This window comes from Eutrema salsugineum, unplaced genomic scaffold (assembly GCF_000478725.1).
Source record: "Eutrema salsugineum unplaced genomic scaffold, Eutsalg1_0 scaffold_11, whole genome shotgun sequence".
Taxonomy (NCBI): domain Eukaryota; kingdom Viridiplantae; phylum Streptophyta; class Magnoliopsida; order Brassicales; family Brassicaceae; genus Eutrema; species Eutrema salsugineum.
Window position 1 is genome coordinate 9,282,159 of NW_006256901.1, and position 27,401 is coordinate 9,309,559.

At 35.6% G+C, this 27,401-nt stretch overlaps 1 non-coding gene across 1 annotated transcript; it reads left to right on the forward strand.

Moving 5' to 3' along the window:
- The first annotated feature begins 22,628 nt into the window (after nucleotides 1-22,628).
- Nucleotides 22,629-22,736, forward strand: LOC112090150. The gene has a single exon (XR_002901500.1). It is a non-coding gene; the product is annotated as a small nucleolar RNA R71 (small nucleolar RNA).
- The last annotated feature ends 4,665 nt before the right edge of the window (nucleotides 22,737-27,401 follow it).

Here is a 27,401-nt window from a genome sequence, read left to right on the forward strand (position 1 = left end):
ATCCACCAATTCGATGTTTTAGGAGTGATTTTTATGATCATTAGCCAATCGACGAAAATACAAAACTACTATGAATTATCATCGGTCCAAGCATTGCGAATTAAATAGTATCTATAAATAGTTAGCTAGGCCTGTTTTAGAAACTCATATAAGGTTAGATATTCTCAAGTTTAAATTGTATGAACATTGAATATTGATTGACTAGTCAAATTATTGCCTGGTAAAAAGATTACAATAAGCAGTGTTCAAAATAGAAGCTATGCAACCTAGTTGGGCTAAGAAAAATAGTGAACTAAATAAATCTTTGTATTGCTATCTTCATCAAACCCCTTTAATTACTACGAATGTAATACTGTTTATGATAAATAAATACACATATATCTCTATAGTTTTATAAATAAATACACATATATCTCTATCGTTTTATAAATAAATACAAATATATATATATATATATATATTCATCCGCGTAAGTATGATTACAAACTTTAAATAGGGTTAGATTTTTTTTTTTTTGAACAGAAAGGGTACTAGTATCTATGTATGTAAATGACTTAGGTACTGGTATCTAATAAAACCTTATGTATTTTGGTTCAACCATTAGATTTATGGAAACTTAAACACCGTCAAATTCTTGGTTTGGTATTAAAAGCATTTATTTTATGCCCGATTAAAAATAATTCAGTTTAATAGGAGGAGAAATGTACAGAGCATATGGTTAATCATAATCTTAGTAGTTTATTAATTACAATAACCAAGGAGAAAACATCAAGAAAAAGATTCTTCTGTCTTACGCCAACTTGTTCTATTTTATTGGCATAAACGTCTAAATGGTACCGGTAAAAAAAAAACGTCTGAATGATACTTCTTCTTATGACAGATATTTTAATATGTGAACATATTAAACTAAAGTGTATGTATGAGTTTAATGAAATTAAGGTAGACTATTTTGAAGATATTCAGTGTTCTACTTCTAATTTTTAAACATTTACTTCTTCAAAATCATCAATAAATTGCATAAACAATCGCCAATCTAGCTCATTCAACACGTAGTCTTTGAATTGTATGTTTTTAGTTACCTTTTTTTTTTTTCCATTTTGGGATTAAAATAAATTTGATTCCATTTTCTTAACTTATATTTAAATATTTTTTTGTTAAAAATTATATTTTTATTTAAATATGTGTACAATAAACCGTCGATAAATTAATAATATCAAGACTTTTAAAATATATGCTTTTATAATTATATTAGTTAATTGATAAATTAATAATAACAATTTAAAGAGAAAAAATATTTATAATCCATAATTTTCAAAAATTATCTTTTAAACTAGATTCTAACTCATGCGTCCGCACATGATCAAAAAATTTATAGAGTGATTTATAACTTTCTTTAAGTGTTTACGACTAAATATAGTTTGTTAATTTATTGTGAGAAAAGTATTTTGACGTTTATACTATATTTCCAAACTAGTTAACTTTTCCGCACCTTGTGCATACTATATAATTTTCTATTTGGTTGTTTGGAAATCTAATAGAAGTTTGGATTCATTTGTTTTTTTATTCTCTATTGTTGAGTATATTTATTTGTTAGATTTCCTTGCATTTTAATGTTTGAAAACATAATCACGAAAATAATATAAAAGAGAGTAAATAAAAACATATTAGTATCCAAATAATTTAGTTTAAATAGTTTTGAGATTTTTTGATAATTATTCTATGTATTTTAGATGTAATTTTTTAACTACCGTACGAACTTCTTCGATTTTGATCACTGTTTTATGTATTTTAGACATCACAAATATCATCATTTCATTAGACATTCCATTGATTGATTTTTTATTTTTTCATTAGATTTGACTAAATATTGGTTTTATTAAATTTGAAAAACGGTATTGAAGATAAAGTAAACCATTAAACCATAATAATATAGACCGATATGATTTAAGTTATTTCTTATTTTATACTTGTTTAGAAAAATATTAGTATATGTTTACCTGATGACTCCATAAGTTTTTAGTTAGAACGAAGAAGACGGAATATGTTAGACAATTTTGAAAGTTGTGATAGAATTAGAGAAAAATGACTGATATTTATACTAAATCAAAAGAAATCAAAAACCTTATAAACATAAGAAATTGTAAACACTAACCTATCTATCATAATAATTAGCGACATTCCATTAATTAGAGATGGGGGCGGGCGTAGTAAAAGCTGAATGGGGTCATGTGCCTCCAACTTTTATAAAATTATGCCCCCAACTAAATTTCTTTCTAGATCCGCCACTGGTTATAAATAATTTCTTTTTTTTTCAAACGACATTCTATTAGATAGATATATAGATACTTTTTTTTTTACTTTTCTATTAGATATTATGTTCTCAACTAAATTTCTTTCTAGATCAGCCACTGGTTAGAGATGATTTTTTTTTTTAAAAGGATATTCCATTAGTTAGATATATAGATTCTTTTTTTTTAAACCTTTTTGTTAAATATTTTTTTTTAAAAAATTTGATTTTCTTTGTTTTGAATTGACAGTCCATTACTTTTTAATAGATTCTATTTTTTATTTCTTTTAACATTTTTGTTAGATTTTTTTTTAAAATTTCGGAAACATAAGAAATGGTAAACACTAACCTATATATCATAATTATCGAGAACACTAACCTATATCTATTTTTTTTGAAAATGGTTGATGGGCTTTATACACCATTCCATAAGAGATATAGATTTTATTTGTTTAGTTTCTTCTTATAAAAACGTTTTTTCTAAAGTTTTTTCTAAATTTTGGTTTTATATAATTTTAAAACGGTTTGATTGACTATGAAAGTAAGTATTAAACCATAATAATTTAGACCGGTTTGTTATAAGTTATTTTTAACATATCATCACATAAGAAACAATAAAAAATGACACGTAATTGCAAATTGGGGTTAATCGGTCTTTTTGCAGCCGAAACTCATTCTGGAGCTGACACGTAAGCGAAACACTGTGAAACTTACTGTGAGCACGACACGTAAGCAAATCACTACACAAATAAGTATATAGATTAAGTTATACATCCGCGCGAAAAATTATTATTTTTTTAAACTAAATGTTTGAAATATGTAAAATAGGTCAAGTTTTTTTAGAGTAAATCTTGAAATATACAAAATGAGAATGAGAAATAAATGATAACGAAATGTTATTTATTTCAATATGTTGAATCTGTGATTTTTAAGTTTTAGTAAGAAGATAGTATTTTTGTTGATTTGTTTTGTAATATATCTTTTGATGTTTATATCATATTTTCAACTCGTGCTATGCAAATTAGATTCCAATAGATAGATGTGGTATGTGGAAAAATATTTTTTTATACATTATTTTTTTTGTATAAAAAATGTTCTTATGTAGACTAAACACTAATAAAAATAGTTTGACTTTTAATTTTAATTAAAATATTCATGATCATGTGATTTTGGTAATTTAAATCTATCCATGTTTTTTATTAACAAAAATATCAATTTTTATAAAATTCATTTGATATTGCCATATGATATATATTAGTATAATATTATAGATGAGTTAGTAAAGTATACATCGATGTAATCGTAAATGTAAATTTTGTTATTATATAAATCTCTTTTACTATACAACCAATATACATTTAAATAATAAAATGACTTATCTGTTATTTTAATCATCTTGAATCAGGCCACTATTTTGTATGTTTTGAAAAACCAATCCACAAAGGACAGTGATTATAAAAATATTATCTTAATATGTCAGTTCATATTACGGTAAAATGTAAATTTGAATATCTAAAATAAATCTAAATTTTATATTTGTAAAGATACATTAAAAAGTAGGTTTTTTGAATGATAAGTAATACATTACCTATAATGAGGAAACCTAAAATAATATAATTTAATATTTGAATTTTTGGAATTATAAATATAAAAAGATAATTTTTAACTAATATTTCATTAAGTTAACCTATAATTTGGGAAATTTAACTACAATAATAGTGCAGAGATTTATAGAAATGTAAAATAATCTAAATTTTATCTATATTTTCAGAATTAAATATAAGTATAAACTAAAAATTAAAATATATTTATAATAAAAAAAGGAGTGTATGGATGCAATGAATATTTTCTGCTAAAAACCATGGATCTGTTTGGGCGATTATAATGAGATCCTAGAGATGGAGGAGCACTTGGATTGCGATCATTCACCTTCTCTTTCTGCAGGTATGAGGGGTTTTCTAGGTGTTGTGCGAGATTGTCATTTCAAGGATCTAGGTTTCTATGGTCCGATCTTCACATGGTGTAACAAGAGGGAAGAAAGTTTGATCTCGAAAAAATTGGACAGAGTTCTGAAGAATACCAGCTGGTCTCAAGTTTTTCCTCAGTCATACAGTTTATTCCAAGCTGGTGGATGCTCTGACCATCTGCAATGTAGAGTGCATTTAGACGTGGAACAACCTGAGAGTAAACAGCCTTTTAAATTTGTGAATGCCCTAGCTGATCTAGCTGAGTTTAAACCTATGGTGGAGGGCGTTTGGAGTGATACTCAACCCATATCTTTTCATCGACTTCCTCCATGTTCAGATTTACCAAAAAACTCAAAGCTCTCAAACCCCTGATTCGGTCTCTGGCAAGACTAGAATGCGGAATTTGACAAAGAAAACAAAAGAATCTTTCAAAACTCTTTGTGAGAAGCAGGAAGCTAATGCATTAAATCCATCGGCACAACTTGTAGAACAGGAGAAAATAGCTTATCAAAGATGGGACTTCATCTCAAATTTGGAGGAGAAATTCTTAAAACAGAGGTTCAAGATCCATTGGCTGAAAGTTGGTGATGGTAATAATAAAACTTTCCACAAGGGCGTGGTTACGCGTGCAGCAGTAAACGCTATCGGAGAGATTAAACATCGAGATAGTGTTCTGGTCTGATGAGATTAAGTCTGAAACAGAGGGTTTCTTCAGAGATTTCCTTCAACATATCCTGTCTGATTTTGAAGGGATCACAGTAGAGGCATTGGGGGATCTATTGAGATATCGGTGCATAGATGAAGAGAGGAATTCATTAGTTTGTACAGTTACAGAAGACGAGATCACTAAGGTGTTGTTTGCAATGCCTAGTAACAAATCGCCTGGACCTGATGGGTACAATGATGAGTTCTTTAAGGCTGTGTGGTCAGTTTTTGGTAAGGAATTCATCATAGCAGTTCAATATTTCTTCGAGAAAGGGTTCATTCCAAAGGGTGTGAATTCCACTATATTGGCTTTGATTCCGAAGAAAACATCTGCCGTAGAGATGACGGATTACTGCCCCATCTCCTGCTGTAACATCATATACAAGGTTATCTCAAAAATTATTGCTAATAGACTGAAGAGAATCCTCCCTAATTTTATTGCAATGAATCAATCTGCTTTTATCTAAGATCATCTCCTTATTGAAAAACTCCTCTTGGCTACTGAACTAGACAAAGATTATCATAAGACACTATCTCTACTTGGTGTGCGATCAAAATTGATATTTCAAAAGCATTCGATTCAGTTCAATGGTCGTTTATTCTCAACACCCTCAAGGCCATGAACTTTCCTGATGTCTTCATTCACTGGATTTCGCTTTGCATTACCACAACGTCTTTTTCAGTACAAGTTAATGTAGAGCTCGTGGGTTTTTTTTGTAGCAACTGAGGGTTACGGCAAGGTTGCTCGCTGTCGCCTTACTTGTTTGTGATTAGTATGAATGTGTTGTCCAATATGTTGGATAAAGCAGCAAGTACTCATCACACTGGTTACCATCAAAAGTGTAAGAATATTGGGCTTACCCATCTCAGTTTCGCAGATGGTATTATGGTTCTAACCGATGGGAAAGTTTGATCGGTTGAGGGTATAGTTAAGGTGTTTGAGGGATTCGCAAGGATATCAGGTTTGCAAATAAGTATGGAGAAGTGTCCCAGTCTGTATGCACTGAGCTCAGCAATAGATTTCACTTTGAATCAGGCGAATTACCAATTCGTTATTTGGGTCTGCTTTTGCTTTCCAAGCAACTGACCAGAACTGACTATCAAACTTTGTTGGAGAATATTCGTAACAGAATCAGTTCGTGGACCGCTAGGGCTCTTTCGATTGGCGGATGTCTTCAGCTAATTTGCTCTGTTCTGCATAGTATCGCAAAATTTTGGCTCGCTACTTTCCGGCTTCCGAGAGATTGCATTCGCGAAATTGACAAACTCTGTTCAGCTTTTCTTTAGTCTGAGCCAAAGCTCAATCCAAAGAAAGCAAAGATGGCTTGGGAAGATGTTTGTCAGCCAATTACGGAAGTTGGTTTGGGATTACGGCCTGTGAAGGAAGTCAATACGGTTTGCTGCCTGAAATTGATATGGAGAGTCGTTTCATCCCTCCCCTCCCTCTGGTTGAAATGGATTCAAAATTATCTATTCCGGCAGGGCACTATTTGGTCAGTTGATTCTGCCACAAAAGATGGCTCATGGATGTGGAGAAAAATCCTCAAATACCGTAAGCTTTCGAGTTCTTTTACAGAATGGACATTCAAAGCGGGGATCAAATGAACTTCTGGTATGATGTCTGGTCGGATTTGGGGAAACTAATTGATCTCACAGGGCCAAGAGGAGTGATTGATATGGGTATTCCAATGAATGCTACCATCGCTTCGTTGGGGTGAATAAGGAGACGACGCCACAGAAACGATGTTTTGAACGAGATTGAAAAAGTGCTACATTCCCAGCTAACCCAGCTCAAGCAGGATACCGCAGACATTGCACTGTGGAAGAACAAGGAAGAGGCTTTTTGAAGACTGTTTCAAATCGAAGAGCACTTGGCTCCTTACTCGTCATGAATCAGCTCAAAATACCTGGTATTCTGGGGTCTGGTTTAAGCACTCCACGCCTAAGTTCTCGATTTTCTCATAGTTGGAAATCCACAAATGTTTGTCGATGGGTGACCGTATACAACTGTGGAACGCTGGAGTAAGCACAGTTGTATCCTCTGCAGTTTGCCTATGGAATCCAGGGATCATCTGTTTTTCTCCTGCTCTTACTCAGAGAAAATATGGACAGGTCTAACAAAGGAATTGCTAAAGGGAAGATTCACAGTTGTTTGGAATGATTTAGTACATCTCATCTCTGCCGATCATCTCGACGGTGATACTATGTTTCTGCTTTGCTATGTCTTCCAAGCTGCAATCCACAGTATCTGGAGAGAGCATAATTGTCGACGTCATGGCGAGCCCCCTCGATCAGCTCGGTGCTTGTTTCACTGACAAGCTTGTTCGATGCAGAATCCAGTCCATTCGAGACATGGGAGATTGGAGATTTGAAGACACACTTCAAGTCTGGTTTGCAATACTAAATTTCTTACATTCTCTTTTCTAAGTAGTATTTGAAAAAATAGCATCACTGATGTACAAAAGATATTTTTTTATTTGAATATAGTTTTACATTTTTTTGAAAAAATGAATATTTTCTGCACAGTTTAAATGTGTATCTCTAATAATATTATAAATAAAATCTATATTTAAAGAAATCTAAACTACTCTAAATTAAAACGTTTGGATTTTTTATCTAAATTTTTGGATTTTTTAATATAAATTATAATATATTTTTATAAAATACTAAACGAAATAGAAATAGACCTGTTTGAAAATGTGAACAGTAGCTATGCAGAAATAGAATAGCTTAAAATAAAGAATTAACTGTTTAGACACAAAATATATCACTGCTTTAAAAGTATAGATGATGTTACATCTAGAAATGTAAATAAATTAACTTATTAAAGTGAAATGCATGAACTTAAGGATATTTTTATTATACAAAAGAAAATGATTCAAAGTTGCTAACTCATCTAAATATGACATGTATCAAGTTGATTTATCAGATTTTGATAGATGTAAATTTTTTTTTAATATATAATATTAACCATAAACAAAAATGATAATCTTTTCTAATCTTAAAAAATAAAATTATTACACAAAAAGGGAAAACAAAACATGTTTATCGATCTAAACGAATAACTATTAAAAATGTATAAAAAAAAAATTTAGATTTCTCATCTTAAAAGGTAATACTACTAAAACATAGAAATATAAATTTATCATAAAATTCAAAGTTAATAAAATAAGAAAAACCAAATATTAATAATAGGAAAAACACTTTATTTTAAAAAATCTGATTAATATAAAAAAGAATAGTTTAATAAGCATATTATAAACATAAAAGGTAAATTACTAAATAAAAAAAATTACAAATTTTTTCATGTTACCTGTTTAGGGGATTTTCAGTCCTCCACTAGAGGGCAAGTCTTCTGCAAAACATAAAAGACGTTAGGGCCTAGAAAACACGATGGAGGTGTGTTTTCCGATGGCACTCCGACGCTCAAGTCAGAAAACATCTCAAAAGACCACAATATAGCTGTTCAGAGACCGGAAAGAAGTCGAAAAACTCTAAGAAAGAAGGTGGACCGAGAGTCCTTGAGAAAGGGCCTGAGTGTGAAAATAGGCTTTTTACAGTAGAAAGAGAGAAAGGAAAAGTTTGAGAGTGGCGAAGCTCCACGGTTTATGAACCACCGTGGAGGAGAAATGAAATGAGATGATCGGAAAGATGGTTGGAACTGTATTAGATGCCTGAACTCAAGAACCACAAGTATATCCAGAGATATCGTGAGACTTGAGATGGCTAAAAAAGTGACCCCTTTCCCGTAAGGAAGGATAGATTATTTATAGAGAATTACCTGACCCGGGTTTGTATACCGGGTTGGACCATGGATGGTGGATCGGGTGGGTTGGCCCATGATCCAGCTTGACTGGATTCGAATCTTATGATAGCGTCACAATTCTGATGGTCTCACCAACTGCTTTTGGCGTGTTCTGCCTGCAATGAGACCGCCCCTTGGCGTGTTCCTTTCGTTCTCAGTCTATGGATTGGGTCGGCAGCTTGGTCGCAGTATGGTCCCTTGCTAATTATCTGTTTTTCCCCTTGGCTTCTGCAAAAATTCACTATCTCCTAACACACGTAAGGGAAATGCATTAAATGATGTTCTCGTGGGCTTGTAAGAGCATGGGCAATCAAATCAGACTAAAGCATATTCCTTTTATCGAATGGAGGGAAATTTGAACAGTTTTCCCGCTGGAATAGATCGTCTATACCTGACTTGGATCCCTTGATACTGGGACTGGGCTGCTGCGGCTGGAAAGCCTTTCTATTTAGGTACCAGTGCGGGCCACTCTTCTGGTGATTTATTTATTTAAAAAAAAAAAATTTCATGGTTATCAAATAATTAATTGTAAACCGGATAAACACGCGGATCCTTTATACCCGATCGTCACATATTATTTTCTCTGTAAAATATTTGAAAGCCCAAATGGAAATACTGCCCATTCATTCACATTTTTGAAAATGTTTTTATTCGTGTTAATCAGTTAGATTTGATTTCAATATTTTCCGTCACATTTGGCAATGAAACTTTGAATGTCAAAGATTTCCGGAACATCAATAATTTAGGTTTTTGAATTCCATTCTTTTTTTTGAATTAATGAATATCCCTCCAAACATCAATAATTTAAGTTTTTTTGTGCTCAATTGTTCTCCTTATATATAGAAGCCTTCCAAAACCCTAAAACGATAGCTTTCTCTTCTCAAAATGTCTATAGTACGCAGACGTGCAACTCTTATAGTTCCTTTTGCAAAATTATATCCATCCACTAAAATTCAGAAAGTTAGGGCTAAGATATTTTACCTATGGAAAATGAAGAACAAACAGTTGGGTTTTATAATATAAATTGTATTGCTGGACGAAGAGGTATGTACTCCATTTTATGTTATTTTCGCAATCTCTAGATTACATACTTATACTATTTTTATCTTTTTTGTACATGGCACTAGGATTCATGCCACGGTTGATGAAGAGTTGATTGAAAAGCATAAGGGCCTTCTTATTAAAGGGAAATCACTTTCGATTAATTGCTTGTTATTCAAAGAGTATTATGGTGTTTTTAGGACTACTCCATTACCATTCAAGATCTCTTTCTGGAGGACCACTCGGGCGAAGGAGATTACTGATTTTCTTTCAAAAGTTCCTGAACAATATTTGACTGATTTTGATTCAATCAACGAGGACAATGTCGACAAAAATATTCTCATCGGTATGTTTCCTTTACAATTTTGTAAATTAGAATATAATGTACATATTTTATCATTAAATGCAAATCTTTCTTACTGAAGATGTTATTCGAGAAATTGTTATGGTGGAGAGTATGTAAGTTATCAAAACAAAAGGCAGTACATTAAGCAAAAAATTATTGATAACACTATGGGATACCAAGTAAGTTCTAATATCATTCCAAATATTCTTCTAATCTTATAACCATGCGATGCTGATATACATTTTGCTCAAGCGATGTTCATCTGAAATGTACACTATGGGAAGAATATGCAAGAAGACTGTTGGGTACACTGATAAACATATGGATTCTATCGTTGTCTGTCTAATGCGTTTTGTCTGTATAAAAGAGTACAAAGGTGAGATCACAATATAGTATATTCATATTCCCACCGTTTTGGAAATTGATATGGCACTAACTTGGTATCTTGTATTTTTTTTTGTTATTTTACTATATGTGACATTTCAATATCAAACTCTTTCAACTCCACAAAAATAATGTTTGATCCTGACATGAAGATCGTCAAAGAATTCAAAAATTAACAAATATTCGACAAAATCTTTAAAAAATTAACAGTATTGTATTTATTAACTAAATGTGTGTGTTTTATAGGTTGCCAAACAATCAAATGATTGTTCATGCTGAACAGAGTTATTCGTATTTTATTATGACTGAGTGGGATTCCCGATCAGAGATAATATGTCCTAATTAATAGGATATATTAATATTTGGCTTAGATATTTTTAGTTGTTAAGTTGTTCACAACTTTGTTCTTTTGTACCAATCGTTGATATTACAAGTTCTGAGGACATTGATAATACTTCCTATGGATCTTCCCTGACTCCGCCATCTAAGAAACAGCTGAAGAGTCTTGACTGTTTGATGAAAGCGATGGTGAAAGATCGGTGAACAACAAGCGTCCTAGGAAGAAATTCCATTATAAGAAACAGCTGAAGAGTCTTGAATCATTTTTCCATAATTTTCTTCAAGAATTGTATTTCTAATTACATTCTTTCATTATATTTGCAATCCTTTACTTATTATGTTTATGTTTTTGAAATATGACTTACAATAAGTAACGTATACTGTGTTTACACCTAATTATTTCCTTTGTTCCATTATATATGCTCATCGGATTTTGGTAAATATTCGATAAAGTAATTCAATGGACATAACATGTAAATCTTATAGTTAATTTTAAGAAGATTGCAAATTGTAGTAGGTCATTTATCAAATATAACAATATTTTTCCATGTGTGGGCTTGAAGATTGTATATGAATTTTCGATTACAACAAGATAGCATATATGTAATATTTATATTTGGATTGTGTATATTAACTTTTTTAAATACTTTGCAGAATCTGAATAATCAGATGATAAAAAAGAATATTTTATTTAGCCCGTAAGGGAATGTAGATTCTAATTTAATTAAATCTTTTAAATTTAATATATAGGATATATATTAGGATGTATAGTCAACTGTATTTTGAATTAGAATTTGAATTTGAACATAAAAATTTTATTTTAACCCGCAAGGGAATGTAATATCTTAATTTAATTATATCTGTATATATAATCAACCGTAATTTTGAAAAGAACATAATCTTTAGAAAGCAATAATTGTAAATCTTTTTAAAATTGGAAGAAAATAACATATTCCTTGGGGAACGTTTTTAAAATTTTTTAAAGTCATACAGATTTGCCTTAAAATTTTTGTCTCTCCAAAGTTTTGAAATGGCTTCTGGAAATAATTCATCAAGCAAGGAGAACTCACTGCCACTCTTGAAACGTTAGCACACTTTAATAATCCTTCTGTTTTCCAGATATAAAAATAACATTTAAACTTTGTCATCTATAATTAGGTGGAAGACTAAGGAGTGGAAAAATTGGATAATCTTCTACTGAAACGCAAAATGATAATGGTATAAGTCAATGCATTCAACTTGACGAGAATTCTCCACCTATTCGAAAATGTAAGTAATCTCTTTGGTACTCTCATTTTCCTATATATTTCAACCAATTCTCCAATGTCTACTCTTTCATTGTTTTAATGATTGCGAAAATTAATTTTGTAGGTGGACGACCTAATATATCTCAAAATTCACCACCATTACAAAACTGTAATCTAGTATCAATCTGACTATTATTCCACATATATGACCACTCAAGATTCATTGGTATAATTATTTTTAACACATTAAAACCATTCTTTACCTTACATATTGAGCCTGCGCTAGACGTAGGCAATACCACCAGTCACCATCTGTTGTTAACTCATCTACTATCACCCACACAAATCAACAAAATACCGATACATTGTTCAATTTAACAAACCAAACAGGTAGAGATCATAATGATTTTTGTTAATTTGTATGTGTGATATCATATGAATATTCGTTCAGAGGATGTTTTTTCTTTTTGTGTTGTTTTAAATAACCTAGGTGATCCTACAAGCCTTATGTCTGACATCACAAATTATCAAGGTTTGTTCTCTAATATATAAGTAAATTATAATCCGCTTTGAGCATTTAAAAATTATTCTATATTATACTACTCTAATATTTTCATCCTCAGTGACGCGATACCAAACCAAATCTCAAACAAATAGATCTTCTAATAGAAAAATAAGAGAAAACAAACTTATGAAACTGAGCGTCATGACGTCAGTTTACCACAACCAGACTCCGGATAAATTTTAACTAAGGAGCATCCTGATGTGGGTGCAGTGGGCAACACAAGTTTTACCCTAAACAAGCTGCAAGTGCACAGCAAAAGCAGTAGTACTTAGGGATCGAATACACATGGATTTGTGTGTTGAGGACTTCTAACTGAATAAAAGGGGGTTTTGGTTTGTCACTAAATCGAATAAAAGGGGTTTTGGTTTGTCACTAAATCTAACTAAGCAGAGAATTAAAAGTTTGAATAAAAATCGGTTGAAAACTATATGAAAAACGGTGCTGGGATTAGGGTTCATCTTTAGGGTTTTGTAAGATTAGCCAAATCTCGTCACCTTAATCATCTAATCACTTATTCTTGGCAATTAACTCTCTCTCTCATGCCAGAATAAGATCATGCATTTCAGATCAGAATCCATCTCGGCTTACGTATCCTCTGTAGGTAGCTTTTTGCACCTACGACTGTGACGTCCATAAGATCCAGTTCAGGCAACCCAGATACAACACTCTCATGGCTTGGATTTAACCTAGGATTGGATTCTAGGTGATCAATCCAGAATTACCGCTTTGAGATTTGGATGAATGGGAGAATCATTTAAAAATCGAAATCCTTTAACCTAAAAACCTAGATGTCATTCGAACATGGGATCCCCTTTGATGGTCCCTTCAACCAACTCGGTGACTACTCAGACATGGCTGAGTTAGACATCATCATCGGTTTAAGAAATAAAAAGCAGTAAAGTGAAGAAACAAAAGTTGCAGAAAAACTTCTCTTATTGAAGAAAGTGTATGGGGATGAAAAGCTTCTAAAAATGCATAAAAGTAAAACCTAAAGCTACAAATGTGGTCTCTCTCAGAGAGAAGGAAGAGACTCTCTTACAAAAGACCTAAAAATGTGTATTTATATTATTTCTCCAAGTCTGGGCGTCTAGGGCTTGTAAAATGTGTGCAGGAAGTGTCTTGAGCCTTAATTCGGCTTCTGAGGTTCGGACATAGGTCCACCGGGGGTGAAACAAGCTGAGCCGCGGTGGGAAGAAGCTTGGCCACGGGTGAAAGCTTCTGTCCTTGACTGAACTGTGTTGATTGGCATTCAGTGCATTGATGATATCTGGAGATCTAACCGTTGGATTGCTTTGATTCCAAGTGTGTTGGAAAGCTGGTTGTCTCCTCTATAATGTCTCCAAAGTTTGGGATGATCAAACACTTATAAAACCTATAAAACTGAGTGAAAAAACCTGCATAAGATATTGAAAGTGATCCATAAAAGTGGTCAAAATCAGGTGTTATCAACTCCCGCAGACTTAAACCTTTGTTTGTCCTCAAACAAAACCAAAGATCTAAATCTAGAAAAGAGGTTTGGAAAATTGCAGGAACTAACAAAATCTCAGAGACCATGTTTCTAAACCAAAGTCAATCATTATGCTCAGATCATATATAGTCTGAAAAATTCTCACCAAAATACAGGCATAACTAGTCCGTTGATCCGTCATGCAAAAGTCTAGACACTTAAACCTATCTTCCAGTAAACTAGCTCTTAGCATTCATTTAAAAGTTCAAGTGGTTCTCATCAAAATGACTTTAGTAAGGCAATCAAAGCTAGGTATTTGATTGCGATTGTAAACAGGGTTTGTGTTGTTTTCGTTTTACTAAGCTTCAGGTTTTAAATTTATAACCCCTAAATGTCTGCAAGTGCACAGATGTGCGCTGTAGTACTTAGGGTATCGATCCACAGAGACTTAGTTGTTTCCAGTACGAATTCACGACAATGCTCAAATCAGACTAGAACTAAAAAGGGTTTTGGTTGTCACTAAATCTAAACTAGAAAGCTAAACAAGTAAAAGCAAATAAAAACGAAAGCAAGTGCAAGCAAGTAAAAATCGGTTATGAATGAAAGCAAGTAACAAGCGAATAAAAGCAGAATGGAAATCTAAGGTTGTAAGCAATGAAAGACAAACGTTGGGCATCAAGGGGAATTCGCAGGGGTTCATGGACTAAGCTATGTCGATTTTAAACAAGTGATAAAGGTAATCAACTACGTATGTTCTAGAACTCAAGGCAGAGAAGTATGAATAGCCTACTTTCGCAGCACTAAACAACTATCTCTCGCAACCCTGATCAGTAGGTTTCCACTCTGATCCTGGAAGGGAGAAGATGCAATAGCAGAACAAGACTCATCAATATTCACAACTCAACTACAGGTAGGTTTCCACTCCTATAGAAGAATTGCTCGTTTCACCCTAGTTCAGACAATCAATGAAAACTTTCGCAACATATCATATCAGATCGGCTTCTAAGTGGCCAGCAAAGAATCACGCAGTAAGATTAAAGGCAAACGAAGAACATCTAGAAGATTAATAATCCTAAATCTATCGATTCATAAGCAAAGACACATGAAATTCCCTTTGAACAATCCCTTTAAACCCAACTGGGTAACTACTCAAACATATTGTAACAAAGCATCATAAACGAAATTGAAAGTGCAGGAAATTAAAGAAAAGAAGGAAGAAAAACGAAGAACAGAGAAGCAGATGGAGGCGCGATGTCTTCCTCCAGCGGCGGCTCCTCCTTCAAGCGGCGGCCTCTAGGGTTTGTGAAGCACCCACACGAATTCTCTCTCTATTTTTATCTTGTGTCGTCTCTCACACCTTTAGGAATGACCTAAAGGGGGTATTTATAGCTTCTGGGGTGGTTGTGGACACTTAGGGCTTGAAAAATAACGAAAGGAATTGATCTGGGCTTTAATTAAGTCGTCTGGAAAGTGAACGACCACGTTCCGCGGTCGCGGTGGCTCTACCCGCGGGAAAATAGGTGTTGGCCGCGGTCCCGGCTCATGCTCTCTTTCGGAACTGCATTTTCTGTCATTCTTGCATCGGGAGTATCTGAAAATCTAACCGTTGGATTGTCTCCAAACCAAGTGCATTAGAAAGCTGGTTGGATCCTCTATGTTTTCTCAAACTTTGGGGGTGATCGGACGGTGAGAAGGTCTTCATCGCTTGTCATACTTCTGACGATCTGCATTTATCCAAAATTGCTCATTTGTTCCAAATTGCATATCTTTTGCCTAAGTTTCCTGTAAAGTCTTTTGAAACTCTAAAACATTGAAACCACTTTAAAAACCATTGAAAACAGAGTTAAAACACCTGCATAAGACATAATTATGATCCATAAAAGTGGTCAAAATACGGTGTTATCAACTCCCCCAGACTTACTTTTTTATTTGTCCTCAAACAAACTTAAGCCAGGAAAGATATTTTTTAAATCGCAGGAACTAAACAATATCTCAGTGACCGTCCTTCTAAACCATAACTTATCGTGAAACATCTAATTGGATCTAGTCTAGAAAATTCTCACCAAAAATACGAGCTAACTAGTCCGTTAATCCGTCATGCGAAAATCGACACACTTAGATCTAACTTCCAGTCAACTAGCTCTCTACATTCATTAAGTATAGTAGTGGATTCTCATCAAAGACATTATTCAGGGTAGATGGCGTTTGGCATTAAAGGCTATTTAAGTGGTGGAGTTAAAGTGTTTTGGGTTACCTGAAGAATATGGAGGATGCAAAATATTATGCAAAACCGCAAGAGAGAGAAGGACCTGTTGATGACGCCAGATTTTCAGTCACTTTTCTTTTGCCAAATGTGGTTGCATAATCCTTCTCCTTTGTTGTAAACAGCTGTTCCCCCAGACTTAGATCTTTTCCGGGAATCAAAAAGATAATCTCCAAAACTCCATGTAATCGGACTCTAGCTTGCCTCAAGTATAAAATTCGATCCTCCTAGACTCTCTAAGGTTTTAAATTTCCTCTCCCTTCAGATTTTTCTTTTCTTTTTCGGATTATTATTATTATTTTTTTTTTGAAAAGAGGAAACAACCTTTTATAGAGAGAGAGTCTAAAGGACGAAATTGTACCAAGATTTTGATGTTTTTCCAAGACAAACTGAGTTTTTTCCTTTTGTTGAATCATTCCAATGAAATCGCAAGTCTTCGTCTTCAGTGACTGAAAACCGCGTTGATCCTCTTTCTCTCCGACGTTTTTTGCACATATCTGCATATAGAACAATGAAAAACAAGAGTGCATGTGGTTTGAAAGAGGGTAGGTTCGGTGGGGAACTAGCTAAAGATAAACTAGCCATTCAGGATCAACAAAGAGTGGTAAAAGGATAAAGGAGTCCTGAATGTATGATTTATTTCCCTGATCTAACGCTTTAATGAGAAAATTAAGTCAAAATTAGGTCCAGATAAAATGAGCTAGTATATCCTGTCAGAAAGAGTCTCCATGAATAGAAGTTCTCTGGTGGGATTTCGTAATGCAAGTACTTAGCTACCGCCTAGTCTAGGCCTAAATCACAAAAAGAGCAAAAAACGAAAAAATAGCGTAGAAGCACACTGGTCTAATTCATCATAGTATTGTTTATTGTGTTCCTGGTTTGAAAACTTTTTGAAAAACATTTTGAAAACGATTTATGAAAATTTTTTATGAAAAAATTTTTGAAAAAGTTTATGTGTCAAAAAAAACTCAAAACAAATCAAATTTCATTAGTAACGGATGAACATCCTCCCCCAGACTTATCTCACACTGTCCTCAGTGTGATAAATCTGGAAAGAATGGTAAAGAAAATAGAAAAGTTGAAATGTTTAAGTGAACTTATCGTGCTGGAGAGTGCTGTTCCTCTTTTGTGTTCTTCTTCCTTATTGAAAACCTAAAATTAAATGAAACAGAAACAAAGCAATGGAAATAGAAAAAAAAGGTCAAAGGGAAATAGATAAATACCAAGTGGGTTGCCTCCCACTAAGCGCTTGTTTCAAGTCATTAGCTTGACATTGTTGCTCGATTAGACTTAACCAGGGTCGTGACATCCTTTGGTCTCATCATTGGCCGATGATGGATCAATCAAAAACATCACTTCTCTTTCGTCTTCTCTTTCTTCAGCCATATATGGTTTTACACGCTGTCCATTCACTGTAAATGAGTTTCCGGTTCTGTCCCACAGGACAATGGCTCCGTATGGCTTGACTTCCTTTATCGTGAAGGGTCCTGACCATCTTGATCGTAATTTTCCTGGAAAAAGCTTAAGACGAGAATTGAAAAGGAGTAACTTATCGTTAGGAGCAAAAGTTCTATGAATAATCTTCTTATCATGATATGCTTTAGTCTTCTCCTTGTAGATCTTCGAGTTTTCGTAAGCATTGTGTCGGATTTCTTCTAACTCATGAAGTTGAAGTAGTCTTCTTTCTCCAGCTGTTTTCAGGTTCATGTTCATCTCCTTGATAGCCCATTGCGCCTTATACTCGAGTTCTACTGGAAGGTGACATGCTTTTCCATAAACTAGGTTGAATGGTGTTGTGCCTAATGGTATCTTGAATGCTGTTCGATATGCCCATAATGCATCGTCAAGCTTTGTAGACCAATCCTTGAGATGGACTGCAGTTGTTTTCTGCAAAATCGACTTGATCTCTCTGTTTGAGATTTCTACTTGACCGCTGGTTTGGGGATGGTATGGAGAAGCAACTTTATGTGTAACTCCATTCTTTCTAAGAAGATTCTCGAAAACTCTATTGATGAAATGCGATCCTCCGTCGCTTATCACAATTCTAGGAACTCCAAAACGCGGGAATATAACAGATTTAAATAGCTTCATGACGACCTTTGCATCATTGGTGGGACTAGCGACTGCTTCTACCCACTTAGAGACGTAGTCTACTGCTACTAAGATGTATTGGTTTCCAAAAGAAGTAGGAAAGGGTCCCATAAAATCTATTCCCCAGACATCGAAAATTTTGACTTCGAGAATAAAATTTTGAGGCATCTCATTCCTTTTACTTATGTTACCCATCCTTTGGCATTTATCGCATCGCGATATATAAGCTTGAGTATCTTTGAACAAAGTAGGCCACCAGAAACCTGCTTGCAAGATCTTTGAAGCGGTTTTGAAGGTTGCAAAATGTCCTGCGTAAGACGAGCTATGGCATCCGAATACAATTCCTTCCATCTCTTCTTCAGCCACGCATCTTCGGAATAACCCATCAGCACATCTCTTGTAGAGATAGGGTTCATCCCAAAAATAATGTCTTACGTCTTTCAGAAACTTTTTCTTCCTATAACCGAAAAACTGTGGTGGTTCTACATCAGCTGCTAGGTAATTCGCTATGTGCCTAAACCATGGGGTGTTGAAAGCATCTGATCTTCGCATGAGTGGACGTGGTGGTGCGGTATTGGCATTGGTGGGGGTAGTATCTATTGCATATATGTTTTCTTCAGGCAAACTGTCATTTAAAGGCAATCTTTCTTCAACTCGAATTCGAGAAAGATGGTCTGCAACTCCATTATCTGCTCCTTTCCGATCTCGAATTTCGATATCGAATTCTTGCAGTAGGAGGATCCATCTTATCAACCGAGGTTTAGCGTCTTTCTTAGACATTAAATACTTGATTGCAGCATGATCAGTATGAATTATGACCTTAGATCCTAAGAACGGATTTTTTCAAATGCAAATACGACAGCTAGAAGTTCTTTTTCTGTAGTAGCATAATTGCATTGAGCTTCATCAAGAGTTCTGCTTGCGTAGTAGATTACGTACAGTTTCTTATCTTTTCATTGGCCAAGCACTGCTCCGACTGCATAGTCACTTGCATCGCACATGATTTCGAATGGGAGTTCCCAATCAGGTGCTTGCACGACTGGAGCGGAGACAAGGGCTTGTTTGATCTTATAAAACGCGGCTAAGCACTCATCATCGAACTCGAAGTTCGTTTCCTTGCAAAGCAAACGCGTAAGAGGTCTAGCTATTTGAGAAAAATCTTTTATGAAGCGCCTATAGAATCCTGCGTGTCATAAGAAACTATGAATTCCTTTTACGTTTGTGGGTGGCTGTAGGCTGGTCATGACTTTGATTTTGGCTTTGTCAACTTCAATACCTTTTCCGGAAATTCTGTGCCCAAGCACGATTCCGCCTCGTACCATGAAGTGACATTTTTCCCAATTTAATACTAAGTGCTTATCTTCACATCTTTGCAGAACTTTACCAAGACTGCCTAGGCATTTTTGAAAGGAAGATGCATAGACAGAGAAATCATCCATGAATACTTTCATGAAATCCTCAATAAAATCTGTGAAGATCGACATCATGCACCGCTGGAAGGTAGCAGGTGCATTACACAATCCAGAAGGCATACGTCTGTTAGCGAACGTGCCATATGGACAAGTGAATGTCGTTTTTTCTTGATCCTCCGGGCGAATAGGAATTTGGAAAAATCCGTAGTATCCATCAAGGAAGCAATAGTAAGGGTGATTAGCTAATCTTTCTAGCATTTGATATATGAAGGGAAGTGGAAAACGATCTTTCCTAGTTGCTGCATTCAGTTTCTGGTAATCGATGCACATACGATGTCCAGTTACTGTTCTTGTAGCGATCATTTCATCCTTATCATTTTTAATGACAGTGACTCCTCCTTTCTTCGGAACAACATGAACTGGGCTAACTCAAGTGGTATCTGAGATAGGAAAGATTATTCCAGCTTCTAAAAGTTTCATAATCTCCTTCTTGACAACATCCATGAGATTAGGGTTCAGTCTCCTTTGACTTTCAATTGAGTTTTTAGCATTATCCTCTAGATTAATCTTGTGCATACAAAGATCTGGAGAGATTCCAGGTATGTCATCAAGTGAATATCCTAAGGCTTTTCTATGCTTTCTCAGCTCAGTCAACAGCATTGTGATTTCTTCTTCCGTCAAACCAGAGTTTATTTTGACAGGATAAGTAGAATTTGGTCCAAGGAAAGCGTACTTAAGTCTGACGGGAAGAGGTTTAAGCTCGACTTTAGGGGCTTTAAGCTCGCTCCAAGGATCATTAATTGCTGCAGCAGTGTCTTTAAGAGGCGTAGGAATGTTTGTTTGGTCCTTAAGATCTAGATAGTTTAGAGGTTTCCTATAAGTTTCGGATTTATCAAGCATACGCGCGCATTAACTCGAAATTTCTTCAAAGAAATTGCGTTCGTCTTTTGCGGGTGAAAGCGTGACACTTAAAGGGTCGTCTAGAAGCAGATCTTCATAGACTTCCTCAATAATTCCGTCTAATTCTATCCAAAGTCGGTTTATCGAAACTTTTATTCATGTCAAATTGCATAACTAGGCCGGCTAGATGAAGGTCGATTTTTCCTTGAGGAACATTGATTATGGCTCCGGCTGTAGATAAGAATGGTCTTCCAAGAATAAGTGGATCCTTAGGTTCTCTTTCTAGTTCTAGAACTACGAAATCGGTTGGTATGGAACATTTTTCGATTTCTACAGGAACATCCATTAGGATACCTACTGGTTGTCTAACAGAACAATCAGCTAATACTAAGGAGATTTTAGTGGGCTTGAAAGTGTGATGTCCTAAACGTTTTGCTACTGAAAGAGGCATCATGTTTATGCTAGATCCTAAATCACAGAGAGCACGTTCAAAAGCTACATCATTGATGGTGCATGAAAGTACGAAGCTTCCAGGATCGTTTTTCTTTTCAGGGATTCGGCTTTGCAGGATAGAACTACATTCATGGGTTATTATCATAACGCCTTCTTCAAGAGTTAAAGAATTTGTTAGAATACCCTTCATGTATTTTCTTAAAGCAGGAATCATAGCACAAGCTTCTACGAAAGGTAATTCCACATTTAATTGATCGATCAACTCTTTCAGCTTAGCTTTTTCTTTCTCTTTCTTAGGGGCTCTTAAGGCTCTAGGATAAGGTGGTTTAGGTTTGTAGACACGAGTTGGTGGAGGTGGAATCGGGTCTTCTCCAAGGATTTCCCGGGATGTATCTTCTTTTACTTCTTCTCCATCCTTCTCTCCTACCACTTCTCTTTCAACATCTTCATCCGTGATTCTTTCTCTTTCTTTCTCCTTTTCCTTACCCTTTTCCTCATCTTCGGGATCTTTAGAAAATTCAGGCTCTTTGTAAGCTAATCCACTCCTAAGTGTGATAGCTTTCACCTGATCAGAGGGATCTGCTTCACTTGAGCTTTCGAAAGAATTTTCACTTGGCTCCTTTTCAGAATTTTCTAAGTTTTTAGAATTAGTTTTGATCATCAGACTAAGGAGGGTGGAAAATTTTTCATTGAAATTTTCTTGCATCATTTTTAGTTCAGATCTAAGATCACTAATCTCTTGAGACCTAGATTTTTCAAGCTCTAGAATATTTTTGTTTAGGTTTTCAGCTTCAGAAGAGGGAAAACTAGGATATGAAACAGGATTAGATTGAATAGCCAAGATGGACTCGGAAGGTGGTGTCTAGGCAAGCTCGGAAGACGGTTTCCCGCGGTCAGAAGACTCGCGACCGCGGTGAAACAGGTCTTGGCCGCGGTCAGCGTCATCACGACCGCGGTGAAAGCATGGTTTGCCGCGGTCCGAATGAATGGACCCGCGGTGATCAGAAACGAATGGAAAATCATGAATTTGATAGACTTCTGCAGTGTTCACCATCCCTTGATCATAAGAATCTATTGGGTTGTCCCAGCCGTCAAAGTTACACGTATTGTGTACCTTATTTGGTTGTTGCAATCCAAGATGACTCATTATGTGATGGAAACACTTCATAACTTCCAAAATTTCTTCTTTCTTCTCAAGAAGTGCAGAATTACCAAAGGTTGTTTGATTACGGATGCTGTTTCCAAAATTGTTGATGAAAACATGAGCATCTTCTACAGATCTAGTTGAGAAATCTCCATTACTTGCTGTGTCGAAAGAGTGTCGTAACTCTGGAGTTATACCGCGATAGAAGATATCTAGCAGGTATTCCTCGGTATATCCATGGTGTGGACAATCTCTTTGGTATTCCCTAAATCTTTCCCAAGTATCTAAAAGATCTTCATCTTCTTTTTGTTTATAAGTTCTTATCTTGTTCCTTAAGAGATTTGAACGATTTCAAGTGTAAAAACGATTTAGGAAAGCAGTTCTACATGCTGTCCACGTTTTTAGTGAAGCAGGTGGCAAAGATTTTAGCCATTTGCTGGCATTATCTCTAAGAGAGAATGGGAAAAGACTACACTTGTGGTAATCCCCATTTGCTGTAATGGTTGCACATAATTCTTCGAACGTCTCGATATGGTCTATCGGGTTTTCAAATGAATAACCAGAGAATTGATTTTGTTGAACTAAATGGATATGGGGTACCTTAATTTCGGTTTTACCATCCTTTGATAAGGCTGGTTGAATAGCTCTTCGATCTCCCAAGAATTTCTCGAGTGAATCGAAACTTCCAATCAGTTCATCATCATCTTCACGTTTTGTCGATCCGATCAGTTCATTGTCATCATAGATCGGTTCTTCAAACTCATCATCAGTCAGGTCATCATCACTTGGATTACCATCCACACGATTTGGTGGATCACCAAGAGTCCGGGAACATGTTCCCGGTCTCTCATGGATTTAAGCTGGGATTCGCAACGAAACAAATCAAAGTCCCCGGCAACGGCGCCAAAAACTTGATTGCGATTGTAAACAGGGTTTGTGTTGTTTTCGTTTTACTAAGCTTCAGGTTTTTAATTTATAACCCCTAAATGTCTGCAAGTGCACAGATGTGCGCTGTAGTACTTAGGGTATCGATCCACAAAGACTTAGTTGTTTCCAGTACGAATTCACGACAATGCTCAAATCAGACTAGAACTAAAAAGGGTTTTGGTTTTGGTTTTGGGTTTTGATTGTCACTAAATCTAAACTAGAAAGCTAAACAAGTAAAAGCAAATAAAAACGAAAGCAAGTGCAAGCAAGTGAAAATCGGTTATGAATGAAAGCAAGTAACAAGCGAATAAAAGCAGAATGGAAATCTAAGGTTGTAAGCAATGAAAGACAAACGTTGGGCATCAAGGGGAATTCGCAGGGGTTCATGGACTAAGCTATGTCGATTTTAAACAAGTGATAAAGGTAATCAACTACGTATGTTCTAGAACTCAAGGCAGGGAAGTATGAATAGCCTACTTTCGCAGCACTAAACAACTATCTCTCGCAACCCTGATCAGTAGGTTTCCACTCTGATCCTGGAAGGGAGAAGATGCAATAGCAGAACAAGACTCATCAATATTCACAACTCAACTACAGGTAGGTTTCCACTCCTATAGAAGAATTGCTCGTTTCACCCTAGTTCAGACAATCAATGAAAACTTTCGCAACATATCATATCAGATCGGCTTCTAAGTGGCCAGCAAAGAATCACGCAGTAAGATTAAAGGCAAACGAAGAACATCTAGAAGATTAATAATCCTAAATCTATCGATTCATAAGCAAAGACACATGAAATTCCCTTTGAACAATCCCTTTAAACCCAACTGGGTAACTACTCAAACATATTGTAACAAAGCATCATAAACGAAATTGAAAGTGCAGGAAATTAAAGAAAAGAAGGAAGAAAAACGAAGAACAGAGAAGCGGACGGAGGCGCGATGTCTTCCTCCAGCGGCGGCTCCTCCTTCAAGCGGCGGCCTCTAGGGTTTGTGAAGCACCCAAACGAATTCTCTCTCTATTTTTATCTTGTGTCGTCTCTCACACCTTTAGGAATGACCTAAAGGGGGTATTTATAGCTTCTGGGGTGGTTGTGGACACTTAGGGCTTGAAAAATAACGAAAGGAATTGATCTGGGCTTTAATTAAGTCGTCTGGAAAGTGAACGACCACGTTCCGCGGTAGCGGTGGCTCTACCCGCGGGAAAATAGGTGTTGGCCGCGGTCCCGGCTCATGCTCTCTTTCGGAACTGCATTTTCTGTCATTCTTGCATCGGGAGTATCTGAAGATCTAACCGTTGGATTGTCTCCAAACCAAGTGCATTAGAAATCTGGTTGGATCCTCTATGTTGTCTCAAACTTTGGGGGTGATCGGACGGTGAGAAGGTCTTCATCGCTTGTCATACTTCTGACGGTCTGCATTTATCCAAAATTGCTCATTTGTTCCAAATTGCATATCTTTTGCCTAAGTTTCCTGTAAAGTCTTTTGAAACTCTAAAACATTGAAAACACTTTAAAAACCATTGAAAACAGAGTTAAAACACCTGCATAAGACATAATTAAGATCCATAAAAGAGAGTGCATGAAGTTTGAGCATAAAGGTTTGGTTAAAGGGTGTGGTATCAGCTAAAGATGAACTGGCCATCTAGGACAACAAAGAGTGGTGACAATAAGGTGAAGATGCCCTAGATGTATATCATGATGCCGGCTAAAACCAATGATGAGAAAATTAGATGTCAAGATTAAGTTCAAGTAAAATGAGCTAGTGTATCCTGGCAGAAAAGATCTCCATGAATAGAAATCCTCTGGTGGGAGTTTGTAGTGCAAGTACTCTAGCTACCGCCTAGTTTAGTACTAACCACATAAAGAACTAGCATGTAAAGTCTAGAAGCACATGAGTCTTACTCAATGTAGTTTTGTGTCAAACATTGCTGAAAAACACCCAAGATCTTTTAGTAAGCATAGAAAAAATTTAAAAGTTGCAGAAAAAAGATAAGAAACAAAGAAAAATAGATTAGTACGCATAAGCATCCTCCCCCAGACTTAAATCACACTGTCCCAGTATCAAAAGTTGGTGAGAAGATGGTAAATAAAAGCAAAAGAGTCTAAAAATAAATAAAAGAAAATGATGATAGATCCGTGGGTATGATGAGGTGATGGATAAGCGCCTATATCTCATGGCTGTCGTCTGTCTCTGTGGCAGAGGAGTCATCATCAAACCTGCGGTTCTTCTTCAGGAATTTCTTCATGCACCTGTTGACCCTCTCTTGCTGATCAAGCTTCTTCTTCAAAGCTGCAAAGTCTGCATCGCTCCTAGTGGATGCTCTGGTGTGGGAGGAACTGGCTCAGGATGATGATGGTGCAGGCTGAAGTCTCCTGCTGTTTGCAGCTACCTTTCTCTTAGCTTTTGCAGCCCGAAACTGCTCCATGGTCAAAGGAAGGAATGTATTAAGAGATATTAGGCTTATTGGGCCTTGTATAGTTAGTTATTAGAATTATTAGAGTAATTTGTCCCACATTGCTAGTTTCTAACTTAAGGTTGACTAATGTACATGTATATATATGTGCCTTTAGGCTGATGAATAAATGACTTCCACAAATTACTTTGACATGGTATCAGAGCCTAAGACTACATAAAGTTTTGGTCTAGCTCTTTAATCAGAGCCTAAGGCTACATAAAGTTTTAGTCTAGCTCTTGATTCAAATTCTTGTTTATAAACTGTGGTTTATTGAAAAAAAGCAAACCCACGAGGTCTTGCTCTTTTGTTTTTGGTGAACTCGGACCGACGAGGTTCGGGATTTCTGTAGAGCCATAAGGGCTTGGGATTTCTTTATTCGGTGGAGAAACCTGGGGAATTTCTCTATTTTTTTAGAAAATATGAGATTTCAGAGTCGAAGAATTTAGTGTTCTTATTGTTCGAAGTATGGTCATGATGTGGGATCATGTTATCAGGTATATGGATATCCAGATTGGTGGCTGGAGAAGTATGGAAAACCTACGGAACATGTGTCACACACTGAAAAACGTGCGTCACACATGGAGGCGTCACAGGTTGATCCTCAGGCTGTGACAAGGCTCAAGAAAGATCAATGGCATAAGCTTGTTTGATGGTTTTATTCGAGATTAGAGATAGCAAATCGTGTGAGTGATAACACCTATACAGATAAGTGGATTATTGATAGTGGTGCAACGCACCATATGACGGGTACGTTAAGTGGTATGTTTGATGTGCATAAAGTCTCACCATGTTTAGTGGGTCTGCCTAATCGAAATTTTGTGGTTGCTGATAGAGAAGGAAGTGTGGCATTGACGGAGAAGTTAACTTTGACACATGTGCTTATTGTCAAGGAACTCAAGTGCAATCTCATCTCTGTGTCACAGATTATTGATGCAATGAATTGCATTGTGTTGTTCTCCAAGCAAATGTGTCGGATACAGGATCTTGCTTTGCAAATTCTGATTGCAGTGGGTGAAAGAAAAGATGGATTATATTTTCTTCAAGGTATTCAGAAGACCGTGAATGTGGCGAAGGTCAGTAAGTTGGGGTCTTTGGAAATTTGGCATAAAAGGATGGGACATGCTTCTGAAAAGGTTATTAGGAGATTGCCAGAAGTGGATCAAAAGAGTGTTAGTGTTTCTGATTGCGATGTCTGTTTCCGAGCAAAGCAGTGTCGGAATGTATTTCCTGTGAGTACAGAGAAAAGCAAAGAATGCTTTGAGATGATTCATTGTGATTTGTGGGGGCCATATCGAACACAGAGCTTGTGTGGATCCTCTTATTTTTTAACTATCGTGGATGATTATTCTAGAGCTGTGTGGGTTTTTTTTCTTGCTGATAAAACACAAGTTCAGAAAACAATGGTAGATTTCTTTGCTCTCATTCAGCGTCAGTTTGAGAAACATGTAAAAATCGTGCGAAGTGATAATGTTAGTGAATTCATGGGTATGAAGGAGTATTTTCGTACATCAGGGATAATTCATCAAACTTCGTGTGTGGGAACTCCTCAACAAAATGGTAGAGTGGAGCGAAAACATCAACATATATTGAATGTCGCACGAGCGTTGAGGTTTCAGGCAAATTT